Below are 8,582 nucleotides of genomic sequence, written 5' to 3'. Positions count from 1 at the left end.
GCTTACGGTGATAGGGTTTACCCCTGAAATAGATTGCTTATCAAATTCACATTCAATTCTTTAAATAAATGACCCAGTGCTCTCTCAATGATGGAAGATGTCTAGGCTGCTACTCTCCAGTATGGCTGTAGTCCAAGTGGGACTGTGCAGGTTACTTGAAAGTCTGCAAGAAAGCCTATTGTGTGGTCCCAACCTTGAGCACCCTTTGTTCTCGTATTAAAGTTTTCTTGTAGCGTTGAAAAAATCAATACTTGTTTACCCTATCTGAGCACCCTGCTACTAAAGATCTAAATGGGATGAGCTTCGTGCCAGCTGCAGTTAATACAATAAATAATCTTTACTTTGGGCAGCTGATTAAATAGTTCCTATCAATAAATGAAGAGCCGGATGACAGATTTAATTATTGGTTACCCACAAAAATATTTATCAGTCCTATTTTCATTAAGCTTGAGGAGACAAGAGTTGGCATGGCATTGTGTGCCTCTGATAATGATCTACATTTAAACAAATGACAATATATTGGGTTATAGAGAGAGAGAGAGAGACTTCCTATTCTGCTGATGAACTGTAAATCACAACTGCCTGGTAATTTGGGAAACTGGATTTACTTATCTACTTGTTGAAAGCTGACATTAAAAAGGCAAAATGAACCTGAAATTACGTTATTCTCTTTACCGACCATAGATGTGACATTCAGTGGCTAATTTACAATCCCCCCCCCCAGTGGAGTTTATAATCTAAGGTCCCTATCTTGCTGACCATGTCTCCTTCTCCTTTTTTATAAGGGCTAAATACACAATAGATTGTGTAGGATGGGGTTGGATAGACAGATTGCATCCAGTTGAATGTAGCTGCATAGGTAAAAAAATAATAGGATTAATATATATATATATATGCATAAACTTTATCCCTGTTTCTAAAATATAAATAAAAAGAGAAAGGGATGATTTGCAAATCATTGAGACACTATATTTAACTGAAAATAGTACAACATAATCAAGTGTTGACACTATGAGGGGCGATTTGAGGAAAAACAAATACTTGTGTGAGTATTTTATGAAACCTCACAGGATTTGTAAAAGAAAAAACTAAAGTCGCCAGATAAAAATATCTCTGCAAGGAAAAGTTGTTGGGGTTCAATAGAAGTAAAAAAAATTCACATTCAAGACTTTCTACCTCATTTTTTCTGCAAAAAAACACAGCCAAAGAATTTTCTGAATTTTTCTTAAATAAGGTAGTTCTCAAGGGAAAATATAAGACTGAAGAAAAAAGGTTTGTATTCTACAGAGCTTATCTACTTTATAACCTGTGCCTTTTCTCCTTTGTGCCAGCTTGAATGGCTGCCCCCATGGATACACAGCAGCTTGTATATATTTTGTATATATAAACTATAGTAGGGTTTCTGAAGCAAACACACAACTTTACCAGTGCAGGGCAACAGTACGTTATGTTTAAATTCAAAACATTTTCTTCTTTGGTGTTACTGTTCCTTTAAAGGCAAACTTTGTCTAGTTCAGAGGAGGAAACTTGTGGAAAGAGATCGTTATGTTGCCATGAGGTGAGTAGCCTGTTGGGTTGACACAAGCCCCTACTTTAATGACCAATGATTTAGGACAAGTGCTTCAGGAAAACATGTTTTATTGGAGACAACCATTAGGCACACAGCCGTTTCCAAGGGGAAGATCCCATCAGCCATTCCCTGCTTTCACACACAAGTAAAAAGCTTTTGATTTCTAACGTCCCTCTCTAATGTAAAATGGGAAATCGGGTACAGGTAAAAGAGAATTTATTGAAAAATATGAATTTTTTTAGAACCTTTCAGAAAGTTTCATACAGTATTCTGCAAAATATGTCCCTGCCTTCATGTTTTTCCTGTATATCCACAAATGTACAAAATATACAATAATTTTGGTCTTTTTTATAGGTCATGACTCGTCTACCATCAGTTTAATACATCCATATTAAGAGAATCTTAAAATTTCCTCAAACTCTCAAACCCTGGTTTCTCTTCTCTTGGTAAATCCATGACTCCCTATTATAGAAAATATTGTAGATTATTTAGTGTATTAACAATGTGCCTGTGCCTCTTGTGCGTCTGTGGACAAAAAGAATGAAAGATTGCAAATACAGGTATGGGACCTTTTATACAGAATACTTAGGACCTAGGATCTTTTGGATAGAGGATCTTTCCATAATTTAGAACACCATACTTTCAGTCTGCTAAAAATCATTTAAACAATAAATAAACCCAATAGGATTGTTTGGCCTCCAATAAGGATTAATTAGATCTTGGTTTGGATCAAGTGCAAGGTGCTGTTTCATTATTACATTTAATTTTTAAACATTTGATTTGCTTGATTAAAGTGTAGTCTATGGGAGATGGCCTTCCCATAATTCTGAGCTTTCTGGATAACAGGTTTTTAGATGAGGAATCCTATACCTACTGTACACTTGGTCAACTTTTGTCAAAGATTGAGACCATGCTAAGATATATTCATAGTGTGAGATATAAGGACTAATTTATGACTGCACAGAGCAGTTGCAGACACAAGTTTTCCAAAGTCAATTATGTGAAAAAGATTTGTGTTGACATGCACGCAATATAGTGGGCATTTTAATGTATTGGCAGCAAATGCTGCACTGAGGGTAAAAAAGCATGGCAAAATGGCATTTTGCACACTGTACAATGCTCTAGTTTTTGAACATAAATGAGCCCAATATTGTATGGATGCACCATTATTACTATGCATGCATTACTACATCAAGAAGTTAGTAAATATGTTGAAAAGTTCCGACTTGCTATTCAAAATGGAGTAGAAATTAAAGGGGCAGTTTACCTCCTTGTTCAACATGAGAGCAATGAACATCATTTTTGCCTATTGTGTCACAAACAGGGAGACTGAAGCTACCTCCTTGTGAAATAGATAATTAGTATACAGCATACTGATAATCCCCCTGCACAATCAACTGTTTCTAACAAAACAATCACAACAAAGGCCAAAGGGAGGGGGTTGTACATTGGTGATGCAACATAGCCTTTCTAATAAGAATGATTTCACAAACCAGGATTGGACTGGTTTGCCAGAGGATCTCCCAGTGGCCCAGCCAAGTACAATTCCCATCACCCCTTTCTTATTTCCACTATAGCTCTGTATGACATCTACATTTAGTACTGTATATAGCTAATTGTTGCAAGAGCGGGCCCTCCATGTCAGATTCTCTAACACTGACAAACACTGCTTTAGAGTAGCTGCTTTGCATTTGTGTGGGGGAAAACCAGAGCAATAAAATAGCAATATAATAGTTATGCTCTTTGATGTTAATTTAAAGTAGAGGAATAACAAATAATTGTTGTCTCCTAACAAGGCACATGGTCCACATATTTTAGTTTGCTTTCCATATTAATATTCCCGTATATGGAAGGCATTTCTCTCAGTCTATTTTAAGAACTTGCTTTTATTGGAAAGGAAATCTTTTATTTTTATAATTCAGCACGTTTGCACAAAGAAAAGTAGAGCAGGTTTGCTAAATAACAAATTTAGACAGAAAGACTACACATACAAAAAAAATAGATATCAAATTTTATTAAGTGTAAGTATTGGTATAATACTGAGAAAGGCTATTTTATACATAATAACAATCAGTTACAGGTAACCTGATCCGGAAACCCATTATCCAGAAAGTTCCGAATTATGGAAAGACCATCTTTTTAAAAATGATTTCCTTTTTCTCTATAATAATAAACCTTGTAATAAAAAACCTTTATAATAATAAACCTTGTACTTGATCCCAAGTAAGATATAATTAATCCTTATTGGGGCAAATCATTCCTATTGGGTTTAATTACTGTTTAAATACTGTTTAAATACTGTTGGGTTTAATTACTGTTTAAATACTGTTTTTGCAAACTTTAGGTAGGGGATGTGAATTACAGAAAGACCCCTTATCCGGAAAACCCCAGGTCCCAAGCATTCTGGATAACGGGTCCCATACCTGTACTAACGCTACGTATGTTGTCTTGTAAGGGGAAATTAAATATTTCTTTAAATATTATATTTCTGGGACATGTTGAGCTATTGTTATGCCATTTGTTTTGGCCATTTCTGATGAGGCCATTTCTGATGAGGCCATTTCTTGTTGCTATATGCAACAATCATAAAGTGAGTTTAAAAGAGACATCACAACTAATAAAAAAAAAAAACAAGCTTGTAGGCAATAATGAATAATATATGGTGCTGGTTTCAATCTGGGCTAAAAATTATCATTATCTCCCTATAGATCTGCTATGATCCATGTCCATGTTTCAAATGAGAGGTGGGTGTGACCTAATGGTCCCTGCCAGAGGCAGACTATGGGGGAGACAGCCAATTACAGCCCAGCAGTCACATACGCAAACACGGGCTTCAGTTCCCTGTCAGGTAGATTGGTTCCTATTCTACTGTGCAGTGGGCTGAGTGCCACCAGCTGTATATGTATATGTACTAATAATCTGAATTAGTTACTAAGCAGCCTTATATCGTGACATTTATATTATATATATATACAGTATATTGTGAGTGGGCCCCTAATCAGCAGAAAATAAGATGGGGAGCTACTAGGGCATCTTTAGAGGAGCAGATCTTCCCTGCTAAAGGGCTGTGGGTGCCTTGGGCTGGTACAGAAGCACAAAACATAATCTGCAACATTTCTAGCCTACTTCTTTAGTTAAAGTTTAGTTCTCTTTTAAGGGCTTGGAATAAAGCAATTTAGCAATCATTATAGTAAATTAGCCCATATGCAAGAATGCTGTATTATAAACATAGGTAGAATCTCAGCCATAAAGCAAGACAGAACTGCTGATTTGTGATTGAAAAGAAGGTGATTGAAGGGTTTGACTGCACTTCCATATGCAAGCACAAACATTTCCAGAATTTTAAGGCAGTGTTTTACTAGTTCCCCTGTTTCCAGGAGCAAATAAAGTGTATCTTTTAACAATACTGTCCCTTTAACGATAATAAAATAGAAGTAATTGGCCTTGGCAAAATGGCAGATGCATGTCTTAGAAGCAGGATAGATAAAAACCATCTACCATACTGGCTTATAGCTCTGGATACAGACAGACCCTGCATGAATAATTCTAGGAGGAAATTGTCTTCTTTTCTTTCGTTGTGTTTTTGGAAAGGATCCCAAAATTTCCCGCGCTGTGGTCACGGAGGAAATGTCTCACAAGAGAAGGGAGGGCCCTTACTGTGCGCAACAGACACTCATCCCTCTCCTCTCCCTCCTCTCTGTCAGCCAGATACTGGTGTAACTGCACAGGGAACCCTAGTGCTTCCCTAGTGCCACTGAGCCTGCAACTTGCAATGGGGGACTCTGGACCACCCCAGGGCTCTCTGATTTAATAAACTGGGATACATGTTAAGAACATATGTTTAGGATATGTGCATCACGTTGGCTCATTCACACGCCTTCCTAAAAGGTGTATTCTTTTATTTCCTGTTATCTGTGGTTTTGCTAAGAAAAGCATGTGTGCAGCCCTTCACGCTGCCTGGCATAAATGCTGTAAATGCAGAATTGCAGATACTTTCACAAATCTGGTATGTTTCATAACTTACATTTAAATTGAAGGTAGAAAACGAGGGGCCTCATTTTATGTAAGAAGGCTGAGTTGGATTGCCATAAATCAAGGATGCCTAGGTGTTGTTGAACTGCAGCACAGCTTTACTTCTGATAAAGTGCCACTGTGAACAAAAATGATTTGCAGCCCTAAGGGTGAAGACACACAGAGCTACTTGTAGCAGCTACTTTTTCACGGTTACTGAACGCCAGAAAATCCCCTGCCATAGACAATATTGAGAATTGCCTCTGCTAAAACACATGTTGAGACAATTATCAGTAAATGATCAGCATTGTTTATTTTAGTAGCCACAACAAGTAGCTGCTACTAGTAGCTCTGTGTGTCTTCACCCTAAGGGCAGTGGTACACGGGGAGATTTGTCGCAAGCGACTAATGTCCCCACATGCCATCCCACCGGCTTGAATGTAAATCACTGGTGGGATGGCATACGCTTTGCTGCAATGTCCCCAAGTTTCCTCTTCAGACAACTTTGAGCGACTGTGGGACATCGCAGCGACGTGTATGTCATCCCACCGGTGATTTACATTCTAGCCGGAGGGATGGCATTGCGGGGAGATTAGTTGCCTGCAACTAATCTCTCCATGTACCACTGCCCTAAGAGTGCTCAACTGCAACTATCGGCCTAACTCTCAAACTTTATTGTACTATATTTCCCATCCTCCCCTAATAACCAGTATGGGATCTATAGTTTAGGGTAGCTCAAGTTCTCAAGGGACCCAGTGGCCTTATATACAGACACTCACAGCTATAAGCAGCAGGAACAGGAAATATATTGTAATCAGCTCATCACCATGGTTATTGCCTGAAAATACATCCATCCATCTGGGGTTGCTTATGACTTCATTCTACCCCCTCCCTTCCCCCCAGCATCATGCAGAGGAAAGGGGGAGGGGGTGGTGGCTGGGACAAAATGATGAGAGGACAAAGGCTGAGCACCATAAAATATGCAATGGGTTTTGTTAAATGTAGATGAACTGCAGCCCTCTGCTTCATGTTCAACTACCACTCTAACACTAGAGAGTTACAGTTTAAAACCTAAATCTTGGGAAACTCACACTGGACATCTGAGGCAATAAGTTTACATTGAGCCAAAGGCTGCATAAAGAAAGTGTATCATTGTGCTGTGTCCCTTGCTTTGGGGACACGTGTTAGATGTGAGGGATAAGAAGGACAGAATAGCGCAGAGGACCAACGCTCTTCTGCAAGAGATATGAATTAACTGAGCTCAAAGTAGCAGATCGCTAATCCAGCTTGCTCATTTCTATTGGCTAAGAACCTACAAGGGGACCCAAGCAGCAAATCCTAGAAATTCAAGTGTCCAAGGAAGTAAAAAGAAACTCAGAGCCTAAGTACCATCATGGTAACAACCAAGTCATCTTACAGAAGGATTTCTGAGAGAAACCCTAGGTCAAGTTCATCTGGAAGTTGCTATGTGACCTCCAGCACCGGGTATTCCATGGGCAGTGCCACGCGCCAGGCACAGGCAGCAGCAGAATGGCCTATTCCACATCTGCCTCCCCCTCTGTGTTCAAGTCCTATGAGGAGCCGAGAAGCAGCCTTCCCCCAGCCAGCCTGGGCGACACCATGGGGCAGAAAAGAGGATGGGGAGCTACTGGGGGCACATTTGGAGCTGTGATTTCTTTGGGCTGGTACAGAAACCCAAATATAATGTACAACATTTCTACCCTGCTTATTTAGTTAGGCTTTACTTCTCCTTTAAAGGATACACTGTATTTGCACCTGGGAACAATGCACAATTTTTGGTAATGGGCTAGCGGATAAAATTACAACAGCTAAGAGGCCTTTAATAAAGGTCCCTGATGCTAATGGGCAGGTCAGCAATTTTCCAAGTTGCACCATAACCCACAGATTGCCACCCTGCATCTAAGTTCTCCTCCATTTTTTTAAGACTAAACCCATTTCCAATAATGTTGTGGATGGGTTGAGTTGGTGCAGTAACATCACCAGAGGAGTGACCAGTGGACAGAGTCCCTGTTTTAAATTTTGGCTACATAATGAACAGCACTTAAGGCTCAGTTTCTCAATCCCCCAACTCACTGATCTGCCCATGGCTAATCCTGGGATAGCAGTATATTTACTACATCTAAAAATGTGATTGTTTTCTCAATTTGATTACATGTTCTTGGAATGACCGACCATACGTTTTGCCTATCTGTGGAAAAATCCTAATCTACAAGTATACAGAAGGATAATAAAGCCAAGCACCAAAAATGTGTAATTATAACTAATTACACACCTGTCCCATTGGCTGAAAAGATCTCAGATGTATCATCATACTAATTCCTTATGAACTGCTGTGCCACTAGGGGGATTTCAGCACATGTTGTACAGGGCAAGATCTAAGTACAGTATGTACCAACAGTATGAAGTATTATTGCTTCTCATACCTGTCTAAGTGACTGAAGGTTGCCTTCTGCTTCTTCCCTCTGGACCATTTCATCTTGTAGCCTAAAGCAAGATTTTCAGCTCAAAATGAGAAAGATTTGCAAACCTGGGGTAAAGATTTAATTGTAGGCTTTGTAGAGCTAACAAAATAATTTTTTTTATTTAGCACTAAGCAAACTTTGTAGGACTTTCCGCTGATTGCTTTAGCAGGGAATGGGGGATAATTTTTGGGTGATATTGTACCATCTTCTAAGCAGCTTAAAAAAGAATTGTCTACAGAGCAAATCTGTCGTTCAGCTTTTGAATTTCAGCCTTTTCGTTGGACTTCATTCTACCCCCTCCCTTCCCCCCATCATCATGCAGAGGCAGAGGGAAGGAGGAGGGGGTGGTGGCTGGGACAAAATGATGAGAGGAGAAAGGCTGAGGGTTGTGAGCACCATATAACATGCAATGGATTTTATTAAATGTAACGGAACTGCAGCCCTCTGGCTCTTGTTCATCTACCACTCCAACACTAGGTTGAGAGTTACAGTTTAAAAAAGCTCATGCTGGACACCTG

This window comes from Xenopus tropicalis, chromosome 6 (genome assembly GCF_000004195.4).
Source record: "Xenopus tropicalis strain Nigerian chromosome 6, UCB_Xtro_10.0, whole genome shotgun sequence".
Classification (NCBI taxonomy): Eukaryota; Metazoa; Chordata; class Amphibia; order Anura; family Pipidae; genus Xenopus; species Xenopus tropicalis.
The sequence above is the reverse complement of the archived record's forward strand: the minus strand, read 5'-3'. Positions refer to the sequence as shown.